We start from the raw sequence: 18,231 nt of genomic DNA on the forward strand, positions 1-18,231 counted from the left end.
CTAATGTGACTGCTATCGTCTGCCAGGAGACTGCTATCGTCTTCCCGAAGACTGCTATCGTCTGCCTGGAGACTGTTATCGTCTGCCTAATGTAGCTGCTATCGTCTGCCTAATGCGACTGCTATCGTCTGCCAGGAGACTGCTATCGTCTGCCAGGAGACTGCTATCGTCTGCCTAATGCGACTGCTATCATCTGCCTAATGTGACTGCTATCGTCTGCCTAATGCAACTGCTATCATCTGCCTAATGTGACTGCTATCGTCTGCCAGGAGACTGCTACCATCTGCCCAGAGACTGCTATCGTCTGCCTAATGCGACTGCTATCATCTGCCTAATGTGACTGCTATCGTCTGCCTAATGCAACTGCTATCATCTGCCTAATGTGACTGCTATCGTCTGCCAGGAGACTGCTACCATCTGCCCAGAGACTGCTATCGTCTGCCTAATGCGACTGCTATCATCTGCCTAATGTGACTGCTATCGTCTGCCTAATGTGACTGCTATCATCTGCCTAATGTGACTGCTATTGTCTGCCTGGAGACTGTTATCGTCTGCCTGGAGACTGTTATCGTCTGCCTAATGTAGCTGCTATTGTCTGCCTGGAGACTGTTATCGTCTGCCTAATGTAGCTGCTATTGTCTGCCTGGAGACTGTTATCGTCTGCCTAATGTAGCTGCTATTGTCTGCCTGGAGACTGTTATTTTCTGCCTCATGCAGCTGCTTTCATCTGCCTAATGCTGCTGGAGCAGCAGCCCTATTGGATGGTGCTTAAGAAAGTTTACCTAGAATTGATGTCCACGCCCCCGCAGAAGTATAATTAGCATATTAACAAAATCCCCATTAAAATCTGTTAATTTAAGCTATAGATATCTGGGGGGCTTTTCAATCCACCACTTCCGCTGACATCGCAGTTCCGCATCTGAGGTGAAAGGTGACAGAGCTAAAGCGGTGTTTGAAAATCGGTCTTCTCACAAAATCAACTGTAGTCTCCAAATGGTTTGGCCTACAAACTCTATAGAAACATTATGCTTTCACGTTCACGATGGTGTTCACCGTTTTGCTCTATGACCCCCACAAGCATCTTGGGACTCGTTTGAAGTCGGTTACAGCCAATCTGCTAATCTCTGTCTGTAGCGTCCGAACTGTTTGGGCTACACACTAATATGACCCCTCTGTGGAAAGGATAGGCTCTCACAAATAAGTACATTTTGGTTGTTTTTCTCTAGGACAGGCCTGTCACGACTTTCGAGGGAAGTCGGCTCCTCTCCTTGTTCGGGCAGCGTTCAGCGATCGACGTCACCGGCTTTCTAGCCATCGCCACTCCATGTCCATTTGTTTTATCTTGTTCCATACACACCTGGTTTTCATTCCCTAATCACACTGCATGTATTTAGTCCTCTGTTCCCCTCCATGTCTTTGTGTGTAATTGTTTATTGTTATGTGGATATTGTCAGGCGCCATACTTTTGTTATATTCTGTGTTTTTGGCCAGTTTATGTTTTTATGTGCTGTCGTTTTTGGACCGGAGTTAAAGTGCGCCTGTTTGCTACACTCTGCTCTCCTGCACCTGACTTGGCCTCCTGTACACACCCTTAACAAGGCCTCACAAGACTTGACTGAAGGTCCCCTGGTACTAGTTGAAGAAATGAATGGAAGTACAGTAAATATGGGCTCAAATGTCAAATAAATATACAAAGTGCCTTCGGAAAGTATTCAGACACCTTGACTTTTTCTGCATTTTGTTGCGTTACAACCTTATTCTAAAATTGATTAAATTATTTTTCCTGCTAACCAATCTACACACAATAAATACCCCATTATGACAAAGCAAAGGTTTTTAGAAATGTTTGCTAATTTCTAAAAAAAATATTATTCAGACCCTTTACTCAGTACTTTGTTGAAGCACCTTTGGCAGTGATTACATCCTCGAGTCTTCTTGGGTATGAAGCTACAAGGCTGGCACACCTGTATTTGGGGAGTTTCTCCCATTCTTCTCTGCAGATCCTCTCAAGCTTTGTCAGGTTGGAAGGGGAGCGTTGCTGCACAGCTATTTTCAGGTCTCTCCAGAGATGTTAGCTCAAGTTCAAGTCCAGGCTCTGGCTAGGCCACTCAAGGACATTCAGAGACTTGTCCCGAAGCCACTCCTGAGTTGTCTTGGCTGTGTGCTTAGGGTCGTTGTCCTGTTGGAAGGTGAACCTTCGACCACAGTCTGAGGTCCTGAACACTCTGGAGCAGGTTTTCATCAAGGATCTCTCTGTACTTTGCTCTGTTCATCTTTACCTCGATCCTGACCAGTCCCTGCCGCTGAAAAACATCCCCACAGCATGATGCTGCCACCACCATACTTCATGGTGTCAGGTTTCCTCCAGACGTGACGCGTGGAATTCAGGTCAACGAGTTCAATCTTGGTTTCATCAGATCAGATAATCTTGTTTCTCATTGGCGAAGAGTCTTTAGGTGCCTTTTGGCAAACTCCAATCTGTTTCACCTGTCTTTGTGATTGTCTCCACCCCCCTCCAGGTGTGCCCATCTTCCCATTATTACCTGTGTATTTTATACCTGTGTTCTCTGTTTGTCTGTTGCCAGTTATTCTTGTTTGTTCAAGTCAAACAGCGTTTTGTGACTCAGCTCCTGCTTTTTCCAGTCTTTTTTCTCAGCCTGGCCCTGACACTGAGCCTGCCTGCCGATCTGTACATTTGCAGTGTTCCAGACTCTGGTGAATGACATTCTCCGCTACATGCTGAACCGGTTCATCTTGATGACATCCTCGTCTTCTCCCGCTTCCCCCAAGAACACGTGGTTCATGTCCAGCAGGTTCTTCAGCACCTTCTGGAGAACTAGTTGTTCGTTAAGGTGGAAAAGTGTGAGTTCCATTGATCCACCATTCCCTTTCTAGGCTACATCATCTCTTCTGGGAGAGTCAAGATGGATCCCAAGAAGGTGAAAGCGGTGATGGATTGGCCTCAGCCTACGTCCAGGGTGCAGCTGCAACGCTTCCTGGGGTTCGCCAACTTTTATTGCCGCTTTATCCGGTGTGACAACACCCTGAACTCCCCCTGTCTGCCCTCACCTCTACCAAGGATCCGTTCACATGGTCCATGGCCGTGGACCGGGCATTCGGCACCTTAAAATACGCTTCACCGCGGCTCCAATCCTGGTTCATCCGGACCCTTCCTATCAATTTGTGGTGGAGGCCGATGCTTCGGATGTTGGAGTGGGGGCTGTTCTGTCCCAACGTTCTGCCCTGGACCATAAGCTGCATCCCTGCACCTTCTTCTCCTTCCACCTCGCCACCACGGAGAGGAATTACGATGTGGGGAATCGGGAGCTGGGCCCGGGGTCCAAGAACGTCAAGCCGGATGCCCTATATCGCCGCTATAACCTCACGGCTACCACCACTGAGCCTGAGACCATTCTTCCCACCTCGTGCCTGGCGATGGCACTCAGCAGGGGTAATGGGAAACAGGTCCGGGAGGTGCAGCGGTCCCAGCCGAATCCTGGGGGGGACAGATAACCGGGGGCAGATAACCGGATGTTCGTGCCTGACGCTGTCTGCTCCCGGTCCTGGAGTGGGCCCGCTTTTCCAAGGCCGCCCACGTCATTCCTCTCCCCAAGTTACCCCCTGCCAAGAAGACGGCCCATCTCATGGTGCAGCACGTCTTCCGGATCCATGGACTGCCTGTGGACATGGTCTCCGACCGTGGCCCTCAGTTCTCGTCCCAGTCCTGGAAGGCGTTCTGCACCATCATTGGGTCGTCGGCCAGCCTGTCCTCCTGGTTCCACCCCCAGTCTAAAGGCCAGTCGGAGCGAGCCAACCAGGACCTCGAGACCACCCTGCACTGCCTGGTCGCCGCCAACCCCACCACCTGGAGCCAGCAGCTGGTGTGGGTGGAATACGCCCACAACACCCTTCCCTGCTCTGCCACGAGCCTATCATCATTTGAGTGTTTATGGGGGTATCAGCCCCCACTCTTCCCTGAACAGGAAGAGGAGGTCGGCATACCTTCTGCCCAGATGTTTGTCCGCCCCTGTTGTCGTCCTTGGAAGAGAGGCCGGTCGGCCCTCCTCATGACCACCTCCAGGTATCGACAACAAGCGGATTACCATCAGACTCCAGCTCCCCAGTATCGTCTTAGGCAGAAGGTATGGCTATCCATCTGGGGTCTATCCCTCCGGGTGGAATCCCGCAAACTCTCCTCCCGGTTTATTGGCCCATTCTCCATCTCCAAGATCATTAGCCCCTCTGCTGTTCACCTTCTGTTGCCCGTACCCTTCGTATACATCCCACCTTTCATGTGTCCAGAGTAAAACCCATATCTCACAGCCCTTTGTTTCCCATTTCCAGGCCCACTACTCTCCCCAGTCTCATCGACAGCCAACCGGCTTACACGGTGAGGCGTCTCCTGAAGGTTAGACCTCGGGGCAGGAGGTTCCAGTACCTGGTTGACTGGGAGGGTTGTGGCCCGGAGGAGAGGTGCTGGGTCCCCACCAGGGACATCCTGGACCCAGTCCTCATCGCAGATTTTCAGCACCGACACCCCGGTCAACCAGGTATGCTGTTACTGTCACACCCTGGTCTGTTTCACCTGTCTTTGTGGTTGTCTCCACCCCCTCCAGGTACAGCACATCTTCCTCATTATCCCCTGTGTATTTATACCTGTGTTCTGTTGCCAGTTCGTCTAGTTTGTTCAAGTCAACCAGCGTTTTGTGTCTCAGCTCCTGCTTTTTCCAGTCTCTCTTTTCTCGCCCTCCTGGTTTTGACCCTTGCCTGTCCTGACCCGAGCCCGCCTGGCTGACCACTCAGCCTGCCCCTGACCCGGAGCCTGTCTGCCGACCTGTACCTTTGCCCCCCTCTGGATTATCGACCTCTGCCTTACCCTGACCCTGAGCCTGCTTGTCGCTCGGTACCGTTGCCCCACCTCTGGATTATCGACCTCTGCCTTACCCTGACCCTGAGCCTGCTTACCGCTCTGTACTGTTGCCCCACCTCTGGTTTACTGGCTCCTGCCTGCCTTGACCTGCCTATTGCCTGCTCCTGTTGGAATATTAAACTATTGTTTATTCAACGTTGTCTGCATCTGGGTCTTACCTTGGTCCTGATTGGTGGAGTCCCGATTGGAGTGCTGCAGAGATAGTTCTCATTCTGGAAGATTCTCCACAGAGGAACTCTGGAGCTCTGTTCTTTGTCACCTCCCTGACCAAGGCCCTTCTCCCCCGATTGCTCAGCTTGCCCGGGTTGCCAGCTCTAGAAAGAGTCTTGGTGGTTCCAAACTTCTGTGATTTAAGAATGATGAAGACCACTGTGTTCTTGTTGATCTTCAATCCTGCAGACATTTTTTGGTAACCTTCCTCAGATCTGTACCTCGGCACAAACCTGTCTCAGAGCTCTACGGACAATTCCTTTGACCTCATGGCTTGTTTTTTGTATTATTTTTAATTGAACCTTTATTTAACTAGGCAAGCCAGTTAAAAACAAATTTTGCTCTGACATGCATTGTCATCTTTGGGACCTTATACAGACAGGTGTGTGCCTTTCCAAATCATGTCCAATCAATTGAATTTACCACAAGTGGACTCCAATCAAGTTGTAGAAACATCTCTAGGATGATCAATGGAAACAGGACGCACCTGAGCTCAATGTTGAGTTTCATAGCAAAGGGTCTGAATATTCTTCTTTACAAAGACAGCTTACCCCGGCCAAACCCTAACGACGCTGGGCCAATTTGCGCCACCCTATGGGACTCCCAATCCTGGCCAGTTGGGCTACAGCCTGGAATCTATCTAGGGTCTGTAGTGATGCCTCTAGCACTGAGATGCAGTGCCTTAGACTGCTGCACCACTCAGGAGCCCAACCATGTGAAATCCATAGATTAGGGCCTAGTGAATTTATTTCAATTGACTGATTTCCTTATATGAACTGTAACTCAGTAAAATCATTGAAATTGTTGCATGTTGCGCTTATATTTTTGTTCAGTGCAATATGTCCTCATGGCATAACGTCTAGCCAGATATTTGACATAAAGGGATATCTGTCAGAAATACACTCATCTAATAGGGTGTTAGAACATGCTAAATATTAACATAATGATCAAGCCATAGGTCTCAATGTAGCCTACAGCTACCCTTACAAATCCCCCTTATCCATAGGCCAATTAGGTTGACAAATACCTCCCTCATATGTACAGCTCCATATGTCCCCTGTGATTGGTGTACAGCTTGGAGCCGATTCACTCAATCGCTACAAATCATTGCCTTGGTAAAGTTAAGTACAGACACGAGCAGACCAGAGCAGCGCAGACCAGAGCAGCGCAGACCAGAGCAGCGCAGAGCAGAGCACAGGGTGTGGAATGTAAATGCCTGTTGGTGTGTGTGTGTGTGTGTGTGTGTGTGTGTGTGTGTGTGTGTGTGTGTGTGTGTGTGTGTGTGTGTGTGTGTGTGTGTGCGTGCGTGTGCGTGCGTGCGTGCGTGCGTGTAAGAGTGTGTGTGCGTGCATATGTGTGTGTGCATGTAAGTGTGTTTGTGTGTGTGTTAATCATCTCCCTGATCAGCGCTGAACAGAGGAGACGTTTGGTATGTCTTGAAATGCCTGCATGGCTAACAGAGAGAGATTGAGCCTCTGTTTCAATTTCTAGTTTCTAGTCTCAGCCAGTTAACAGACACAGACACAGATGCTTTGTCCATGTGGATTTGGTTGTCCAGAGCCACTGTCAGTGGCAGTGCTGCAGACTAGATGCTGTGTGTGTCAAATGGCACCCGATTCACTTTATAGTACACTACTTCTGATTAGGGCCCCAAGGGAGACTCCTGACCTACGGGCCCTTCTGGCTCAGATAAGGATTGTACAGGATGTAGGGAATAGGGTGCCATTTGGGATGCACAAAGAGGCTCTGTTGATATGGATGGCCTCTGACTAGACAGACAATGCTCTGTGGATGCAGATGGCCACTGTCAGTGGTGTGGACTAGATAGGCAGTGGCAGGGCATTATTAACAGGGGACGAGAAGTGACATTGTCCTGCCATTGGCCTTCGCTGTCTCTCCTGCTGAGTGTTGTGGACGAGTCTGGCTCAGTCTGGATGAGCCTGAATGAGTGTCAGCCTGCCATGACTTACACAGCACAGGAGGTTGGCGCCACCTTAATTGTGGAGGACAGACTAGTGGTAATGGCTGGAGTGGAATGAGTGGAACGCTATCAAATACACCAACATGTGGTTTCCATGTGTTTGATGCCATTCCATTCACTCTGTTCCAGACATTATTATGAGCCGTCCTCCCCTCAGCAGCCTCCTGTGCTACATAGTCAATATTGCAACGCAAAATATTAGAGCCGATACTATTTAAACTTTCTTTATGCTTTATCATTGTTTTATAAACCCTTTAAATAACTCTACACAAAGGAAATCTGTCTATGAATGGACCACCGACATGAGATGGTGAGGAGAATGTCCTCACACCTGCTCTGCCAAAAGCGGTTGAGTGATTGTGATGACATCACGCTCTGTGACTGAGGCAAGTCAGTTGTGTGATGCACAAAGCACAAACCATCACTGGTTATGTGCAGAAACTGTTTTTGGTTGAAACAGCAGAGGACATCGCTGAACTGCAGAACTCAGTAGGAAATTCAATTAGAAATACATACAATACAATATATTGGTCACTGAAGTTTCATAACACAGAAATGAATGGCGTTTTGAAAGCTTTGCATCTAAACTAATGAAGAAGACAAACCACTTAGCCTGGAGTCTGAGCGATATTCAGGCAGTGTGGATTCCACGCAACAAAACACTTCAAGTCAATGACTGTTGTCTGACATTATGTTGCAATAACAGAGGTCATTACACAGGACAGCTTAGAAACAACAAACAGCTGGTCATCACTTGATAAAAGAAAAGAGCATTTACATTTTGACACACAAATTAAACACAGTGTAATAGTGAAATACAATGTGTGCATGGCTGGTCAAATGTAGCTGGCATTTACAAATACTGTAATCATGAATATGAACTACAAATAACCATTTGTTTTTATTGTTTAGCTGAGAGGACATTCTTATCAACGGTGACCATAATTAATAAATATTGCCATCACGCTAATGATCACACTCATACATTGTATCGATCCAAGCATGAGGGTCTTGGCGAAGCTTCCATGTCATTATCATCTTAATTACTTCCTGGAACAATAAAGAACTGCATTCTGGTAATATCGGGAGCAAATGTAATCAATCACATTTCCACTGACGTTGAACATACAGGAGGATCATTCTGTGCTTAAAAAGTCATAATTTTGTCTGATGGTTACCATGTCTACATGATGCTGTCTGTATCTAAGAACAGAAAGATACTGTATGATATGAACCGTATATGAACCGACCCATATAGATGCTTTACAGATGTTCATACTCTCAACAAACTATCTGTTGATAAGCAACTGCTTTGCTAGGGTCAGCCTTAGGGTTAGGGTTAGGTATAGAATAAAGGTTAAGGTTATGGGTTATGGATGGTTAGTTGAAATGTTGTTGACAGTGATTGAACATCTACAAACCATCTACTAGAGACTATCCCAATAAAGTGTTTCCTATGAATGTGCACCTCAGGCCTTGTCCACGTTTTACATCTGTAAGGGTGTTTAACTGGCAACAGAGAAGACAGATGCAGGAGAGAAATAAGTGTTTCCAACGGCACAGTTTATTTACAAAAAACCCACCGGAAAACAGAATAATAAAAATCAATGGGTAACAACCTGATGCACACCAGTACAGACGTACACAAACACTTACAATAAACAATCACTGACAAGGACATGAGGGGGAACAGAGGGTTAAATACACACCAGTACAGACGTACACAAACACTTACAATAAACAATCACTGACAAGGACATGAGGGGGAACAGAGGGGTAAATACACACCAGTACAGACGTACACAAACACTTACAATAAACAATCACCGACAAGGACATGAGGGGGAACAGAGGGGTAAATACACACCAGTACAGACGTACACAAACACTTACAATAAACAATCACCGACAAGGACATGAGGGGGAACAGAGGGGTAAATACACACCAGTACAGACGTACACAAACTCTTACAATAAACAATCACTGACAAGGACATGAGGGGGAACAGAGGGGTAAATACACACCAGTACAGACGTACACAAACTCTTACAATAAACAATCACTGACAAGGACATGAGGGGGAACAGAGGGTTAAATACACAACAGTACAGACTTACACAAACACTTACAATAAACAATCACTGACAAGGACATGAGGAGGAACAGAGGGTTAAATACACACCAGTACAGACGTACACAAACACTTACAATAAACAATCACTGACAAGGACATGAGGGGGAACAGAGGGGTAAATACACACCAGTACAGACGTACACAAACACTTACAATAAACAATCACCGACAAGGACATGAGGGGGAACAGAGGGGTAAATACACACCAGTACAGACGTACACAAACTCTTACAATAAACAATCACTGACAAGGACATGAGGGGGAACAGAGGGTTAAATACACAACAGTACAGACTTACACAAACACTTACAATAAACAATCACTGACAAGGACATGAGGAGGAACAGAGGGTTAAATACACACCAGTACAGACGTACACAAACACTTACAATAAACAATCACTGACAAGGACACGAGGAGGAACAGAGGGTTAAATACACACCAGTACAGACGTACACAAACACTTACAATAAACAATCACCGACAAGGACATGAGGAGGAACAGAGGGTTAAATACACACCAGTACAGACGTACACAAACACTTACAATAAACAATCACTGACAAGGACATGATGGGGAACAGAGGGTTAAATACACACCAGTACAGACGTACACAAACACTTACAATAAACAATCACTGACAAGGACATGAGGGGGAACAGAGGGTTAAATACACACCAGTACAGACGTACACAAACACTTACAATAAACAATCACTGACAAGGACATGAGGGGGAACAGAGGGTTAAATACACACCAGTACAGACGTACACAAACACTTACAATAAACAATCAGCAACAAGGACATGAGGGGGAACAGAGGGTTAAATACACACCAGTACAGACGTACACAAAAACTTACAAGAAACAATCACTGACAAGGACATGAGGGGGAACAGAGGGTTAAATACACACCAGTACAGACGTACACAAACACTTACAATAAACAATCACCGACAAGGACATGAGGGGGGAACAGAGGTTAAATACACCAGTACAGACGTACACAAACACTTACAATAAACAATCACTGACAAGGACATGAGGGGGAACAGAGGGTTAAATACACACCAGTACAGGACGTACACAAAAAAACTTACAAGAAACAATCACTGACAAGGACATGAGGGGGAACAGAGGGTTAAATACACACCAGTACAGACGTATGCCAAACACTTACAATAAACAATCACCGACAAGGACACATGAGGGGGAACAGAGGGTACACACCAGTACAGAGTACACAAACACTTACAATACACACCAGTACAGGGTTAAATACACATCAGTACAGACGTACACAAACACTTACAATAAACAATCACCATGAGGGGGAACAAGGACATGAGGGGGAACAGAGGGTTAGATACACACCAGTACAGACTTACACAAACACTTACAATAAACAATCACCGACAAGGACATGAGGGGGAACAGAGGGTTAAAGGACATGAGGGGGAACAGAGGGTTAAATACACAACATGGAATTGATGGTTTGGAACCAGGTGTGATGGAAGACAAGACAAACCAATGGAAAATGAAAAATGGATCAGCGATGACGAAGGTTGGAACAAGGAGAGGAACAGCCGGCGGAAGTCGGTGGACAACATCCTGGCTAGCTCAATATGTTGTGGGCTCTCTAAATGAACTGCACATTAATTGTACACATTATTTAATGCAGGCCATATGAGTGAAATTGTTAAGAAACATAAACAGCTATAATCCTTATCACTGTGATATAATTACTATTAAAGTACAATACAATACAACACACCATACAATACACAACACAGTACACAATACAATACACAACACAGTACACAATACAATACACAATGCAATACAATACAATACACAATAACGTACTCAATACACACTACAATACTCAATACAATACACAACACATTACGGCAGGTAGCCTAGAGGTTAGAGCATTGGGCCAGTAAACCAGAGGTTGCTACATCAAATCCCAGAGCTGACAAGGTGACAGAATCTGTTGTTCTGCCCCTGAACTGTTCCCTGGTAGGCTGTCATTGTAAATAAGAATTTGTTCTTAACTGACTTGTCTGGTTAAAAAAAGTACAATACAGACATGTCTTTTTACATACAACACATGCAGTAGGTATTCTTTTCTCACTGTCTAAAGCCTTTGTCAGCTTGAGCAACTGAAGAACATGTTTAACCTCACGACACTGGATTTTATTGTGGATGACACTTTTGACATTTGTAAGCCACAGTAGAAATGGCGAGCCTGATCCTCAACGACAGATTTTTCACACTTTAGGCTCACACATTATTATTTTATTATTTATCCAGGCAAGTCAGTTAAGAACAAATTCTTATTTACAATGACAGCCTAGGAACAATGGGTTAATTGCCTTGTTCAGGGGCAGAATGACAGATTTTTACCTTGTCAGCTCAGGGATTTGATCAAGCAACCTTTCGGTTACTAGTCCAAGGCTCTAACCACTGGGCTACCTGCCGCCAGGCTGGATTACCTCCACTGTTTTTGTTATAACGTTTGAGTCACTCAGATAGCATAAGAACACGGCATGAGCGATGGAAACATTTGTAGAATTGCAGAAAATGTGTTTGAAAAGGGCAAAATAACAGCCTGTTAGATAGCATTCTCTTATTGTGAGTGTCACATTTGTTTAGCACTATCTTGCTTGGAAGCTCTGATATACATATTTTAGAGAATAGTTATGGATGCTTCAGAGCACAAGTCCAGCACTTGTACCTCTATCTCTATGTAATCTAATGTGTGAAACACTAAAACACTCAGCCAAGAATATATATATATATATAGAGCGAGAGAGAGAGAGAGAGAGGTGCCTCAGGCCAGGCGTGTGTTGCCTGTAGATTTCTAATGTCTGCTGATGTCACGCATCTCATTATGGCACCCTTGAACTCGAAGAATGGTAAAGTGCCATCCTGCGCCTGTCTGTCTTCATCCGTGTAATGTTTGTAACATAATCGTTCCACTTACATCCTGCATGAATAATACCATTTCAAATTATGGTTCAACCGAATGTTATTGTCAATAATAGTGCCAAAACTCATCACACATCACACACTGGCTTCAGGACACAATTAAATAAGCCCTGGATCCAGCTAATCTTTGTCAGCGGTCAATTAAATCATCATCTCTAGCCAAAAGCTACGGCAGAAACTGACGTCATTCAAGTCACGCAGATGAAAAGGCACAGAATTCAAATGTCACATTTTTGAATGAGTGTTAATCATTGTTGTTGTGTAAATTTGATCACAAGTCTGGTTGGCTCCCGGCTATCTGGTTGGCTCCCAGGCTGTCTGGTTGGCTCCCGAGCTGTCTGGTTGGCTCGAGCTGTCTGGTTCTCGAGCTGTCTGGTTGGCTCCCGAGCTGTCTGGTTGGCTCCCGAGCTGTCTGGTTGGATGGCTCTGGTTGGCCGAGCTGTCTGGTTGGCTCTGGTTGGCTCGAGCTGTCTGGTTGATCCCGAGCTGCTGTCTGGTTGGGTCCGAATTGGATCGAGCTGTCTGGTTGAATCCCAAGTTGTCTGTTTGTTTCAGTCATGTAATAGGGAGATATTAATCCATGAAGATGTTGTGTATATCTCAGATCAGTTTGAATTGCCTGTTAGATTTAAGAGACATTGACACATTGTTCTCCGGTTTCTGATACGGCTCCTTCATCGCCCGGTGTCTCCTCCATTCTATTTGCTTCAGTGACATTCTCATTGGTGATCAAATAGTTATAAAAACCATTACAGGGAAAGCTTAGTCATAAACCTGATTTATTAAACTACATTCAATTATAGATTAGTCAAAATAGAATCATTAATGATTGCCACTCTGATTTCTGTTAACAAATCTGTGTTGAATCAAGTATATTTTCCACCACTATGTACATACAGCTTTACGTCCCACATGGAACCCAATTCCCCCATAACATAGCGCACTATTTATTTTTACCGGGGGTCTGAACAAATGTAGTGCATTATGTAGGAATAGGGTGCCATTTGGGACGGGTCCCAAGTATATTATCATCAGTGTTAATATTCACCAGAACAGGTGCTCTCTAAGTTTACCATCAGTATTATAGTTTGTCATCAGTGTTATAGTTTATCATCAGTGTTATAGTTGATTATCAGTGTTACAGTTTATCATCAGTGTTATAGTTTATCATCAGTGTTATAGTTTGTCATCAGTGTTATAGTTTACCATCAGTGTTATAGTTTGTCATCAGTGTTATAGTTTATCATCAGTGTTATAGTTTGTCATCAGTGTTATAGTTTATCATCAGTGTTATAGTTTATCATCAGTGTTACAGTTTATCATCAGTGTTATAGTTTATCATCAGTGTTATAGTTTATCATCAGTGTTTTAGTTTTGTTATCAGTGTTATAGTTTATCATCAGTGTTTTAGTTTTGTTATCATGAGTGTTTCAGTTTTGATATAATATTTTGTGAGTAGTATACGGTTTACTACAATAGTACATCATTTATAAATCCTAACTATGGTTGAAGTATCCCTCAAAAATCAAGCTGTACCTTTTAAATGTTCTCATACATGTCCGTCATTGTCTTTACGTGCCCCCCGTTGCTAAAATACAACAGGTCCTAACTTAGGTCAAACACCACTTACAGTCATTCATCTCCTTAGACCCAGATACATCTCTTAGTAGCACATGGTGTGTGTCCTGTCTTCTCTAAGATGTAGTAGTGAAACAAACATTCTGAGCCAGAGCTAGAGGTATTTATGTCACAAAATGCATTTGCAAAAATGCTTGGGTCTCACAGGGTGATCATCTTAAAAAGTAATCTTCTATAGAACTGGGAAAAGGAGGGTAAATATGATGAATATGAATGAAATAATGAGTATTCAACAACTAAGTTGACCCATTCTAACCCATTCTGCCACAAGACTGCTTAGAGCAGCAGAGAGCAAGGCAGTGAGTGAGTTTTGTTGCTTCGCTTTAAGTCTATGAGGCTATACTGGGGGTGCCAATTAGTATAATATGTGACGGAAAAGTTATTTACAGCTTTCAGAGTGACACACTCAAAATATATTTATGCCTTGTCCTGAGCAGACATGATCTCTAGCTGATCTCTTTGTTCAAATGTCTTTATGTAATTCAGGAAACGGCATAAACATAGCTCATTTTAAAGATGACAATATAGAATTAGCTGTGGCCTCAGTCAAAACACTGACAAAGGTGCATTTGGAATGGTAATTCTTTGTTTACATTTACTCAAGTTAATATGACAAATCAGATCATATTTTGTGTTGTAAAAACGTTTGTCTCTCAACAAGCAATTATTGTCTAACTGTTGACAAATAATTAGTGTTTGTAGAACAAGCCTTAATTAACCATGTTTAATTATCACCTAAATCAGTCTTATTTTGTGCATATCTTCATTAGGAATATTGCTCATGTAATTAGTTTTGTAATGAATGTAACAATATCTGGAATTATTAGCAGCTTCAGATTCAAAATCCATCTGAATTCTCACGTTGATGAAAACCTGCCTAGAGAGGCAACCTACGGATGAGTCCAACAATTAGAACCATTCCTTTCCCTGTCTAATTATAGCCTGGGTTTACATACATACCCACATAAACAAGGTGCAGTGATGGCAATGTGTAATGTCAGTGCTGTGACACAGAGGTGGGAGGTAGATGATATGTAATGTCAGTGCTGTGACACAGAGGTGGGAGGTAGATGATATGTAATGTCAGTGTTGTGACACAGAGGTGGGAGGTAGATGATATGTAATGTCAGTGCTGTGTGACAGAGGTGGGAGGTAGATGATATGTAATGTCAGTGTTGTGACACAGAGGTGGGAGGTAGATGATATGTAATGTCAGTGTTGTGACACAGAGGTGGGAGGTAGATGATATGTAATGTCAGTGCTGTGTGACACAGAGCTGGGAGGTAGATTATATGTAATGTCAGTGTTGTGACACAGAGGTGGGAGGTAGATGATATGTAATGTCAGTGTTGTGACACAGAGGTGGGAGGTAGATGATATGTAATGTCAGTGCTGTGACACAGAGGTGGGAGGTAGATGATATGTAATGTCAATGCTGTGTGACACAGAGGTGGGAGGTAGATGATATATAATGTCAGTGTTGTGACACAGAGGTGGGAGGTATGTAATGTCAGTGTTGTGACACAGAGGTGGGAGGTAGATGATATGTAATGTCAGTGCTGTGACACAGAGATGGGAGGTAGATGATATGTAATGTCAGTGCTGTGACACAGAGGTGGGAGGTAGATGATATGTAATGTCAATGCTGTGTGACACAGAGGTGGGAGGTAGATGATATATAATGTCAGTGTTGTGACACAGAGGTGGGAGGTATGTAATGTCAGTGTTGTGACACAGAGGTGGGAGGTAGATGATATGTAATGTCAGTGCTGTGACACAGAGGTGGGAGGTAGATGATATGTAATGTCAGTGCTGTGTGACAGAGGTGGGAGGTAGATGATATGTAATGTCAGTGTTGTGACACAGAGGTGGGAGGTAGATGATATGTAATGTCAGTGTTGTGACACAGAGGTGGGAGGTAGATGATATGTAATGTCAGTGCTGTGTGACACAGAGCTGGGAGGTAGATTATATGTAATGTCAGTGTTGTGACACAGAGGTGGGAGGTAGATGATATGTAATGTCAGTGTTGTGACACAGAGGTGGGAGGTAGATGATATGTAATGTCAGTGCTGTGACACAGAGGTGGGAGGTAGATGATATGTAATGTCAATGCTGTGTGACACAGAGGTGGGAGGTAGATGATATATAATGTCAGTGTTGTGACACAGAGGTGGGAGGTATGTAATGTCAGTGTTGTGACACAGAGGTGGGAGGTAGATGATATGTAATGTCAGTGCTGTGACACAGAGGTGGGAGGTAGATGATATGTAATGTCAGTGCTGTGTGACAGAGGTGGGAGGTAGATGATATGTAATGTCAGTGCTGTGACACAGAGGTGGGAGGTAGATGATATGTAATGTCAGTGCTGTGACACAGAGGTGGGAGGTAGATGATATGTAATGTCAGTGCTGTGACACAGAGGTGGGAGGTAGATGATATGTAATGTCAGTGTTGTTGTTGTTGTTGTTGTTGTTGTTGTTGTTGTTGTTGTTGTTGTTGTTGTTTGTGTGTTTGTGTGTGTGTGTGTGTGTGTGTGTGTGTCACCAGATCTCAACCCAATTGAACACTTATGGGAGATTCTGGAGCAGCGCCTGAGATTGCGTTTTCCACCACCATCTTGTGGAAGAATGGTGTTGTGTCCCTCCAATAGAGTTCCAGACACTTGTAGAATCTATACCAAGGTGCATTGGAGCTGTTCTAGTGGCTCGTGGTGCCCAATGCCCTATTAAGACACTATATGTTGGTGTTTCCTTTATTTTTAGCACTTACCTGTAAATGTCAACTTATTCACAGTCCCATTTTATAGTCCCAGCAACAGACTAGCATCCTGTCCAGGTGGTGTACTACAACAAGCTGTACTCACGCTACAGAAACCAGAGATACAGTATGCTCCTGCTCCTATGAGCAATTCCAGTTCACACCAACAAGCTGTGCTCACACTACAGAAACCAGAGATACAGTATGCTCCTGCTCCTATGAGCCATTCCAGTTCACACCAACAAGCTGTACTCACGCTACAGAAACCAGAGATACAGTATGCTCCTGCTCCTATGAGCCATTCCAGTTCACACCAACAAGCTGTACTCACGCTACAGAAACCAGAGATACAGTATGCTCCTGCTCCTATGAGCCATTCCAGTTCACACCAACAAGCTGTACTCACGCTACAGAAACCAGAGATACAGTATGCTCCTGCTCCTATGAGCCATTCCAGTTCACACCAACAAGCTGTACTCACGCTACAGAAACCAGAGATACAGTATGCTCCTGCTCCTATGAGTCTCATTCCATTCACACCAACAAGTTCACACCAACAGTATGCTGTGAGCCATTCCTCATGCTACAGAAACCAGAGATACAGTATGCTCCTGCTCCTATGAGCCATTCCAGTTCACACCAACAAGCTGTACTCACGCTACAGAAACCAGAGATACAGTATGCTCCTGCTCCTATGAGCCATTCCAGTTCACACCAACAAGCTGTACTCACGCTACAGAAACCAGAGATGATCCTATGAGCCATTCCAGTTCACACCAACAAGCTGTACTCACGCTACAGAAACCAGAGATACAGTATGCTCCTGCTCCTATGAGCCATTCCAGTTCACACCAACAAGCTGTACTCACGCTACAGAAACCAGAGATACAGTATGCTCCTGCTCCTATGAGCCATTCAGTTCACACCAACAAGCTGTACTCACACTACAGAAACCAGGAGATACAGTACCTATGAGCCATTCCAGTTCACACCAACAAGCTGTACTCACGCTACAGAAACCAGAGATACAGTATGCTCCTGCTCCTATGAGCCATTCCAGTTCACACCAACAGCTGTACTCACGCCACAGAAACCCAGTATGGCTATGAGCCATTGTTCACACCAACAAGCTGTACTCACTACAGAAACCAGAGAACAGTATGCTCCTGCTCCTAAGCCATTCCAGTTCACACCAACAAGCTGTACTCACGCCACAGAAACCAGAGATACAGTATGCCTTGCCCAGGAGCCACCAGCCACACCAACAAGCTGTACTGCTACAGAAACCAGAGATACAGTATGATCCTATGAGCCATTCCAGTTCACACCAACAAGCTGTACTCATGCTACAGAAACCAGAGATACAGTATGCTCCTGCTCCTATGAGCCATTCCAGTTCACACCAACAAGCTGTACTCACCTACAGAAATCAGAGATACAGTATGCTCCTGCTCCTATGAGCCATTCCAGTTCACACCAACAGTTCACGCACGCCACCAAGGCTTGTGTAAGGCTACTAACTATGAATGCGAATGTGTGGGCTGTGTGGCATGGCATTCATTCCAACACTCTGGAGCAGAG

The 18,231-nt window shown here is 44.7% G+C and overlaps 1 pseudogene; it reads left to right on the forward strand.

The window, feature by feature from the left end:
- Nucleotides 1–3,090: 3,090 nt before the first annotated feature.
- Nucleotides 3,091–18,231, forward strand: part of LOC127926456 (CCR4-NOT transcription complex subunit 10-like) — a 38,607-nt pseudogene continuing 23,466 nt past the window's right edge.

Source organism: Oncorhynchus keta, unplaced genomic scaffold (assembly GCF_023373465.1).
Source record: "Oncorhynchus keta strain PuntledgeMale-10-30-2019 unplaced genomic scaffold, Oket_V2 Un_contig_7609_pilon_pilon, whole genome shotgun sequence".
NCBI lineage: Eukaryota > Metazoa > Chordata > Actinopteri > Salmoniformes > Salmonidae > Oncorhynchus > Oncorhynchus keta.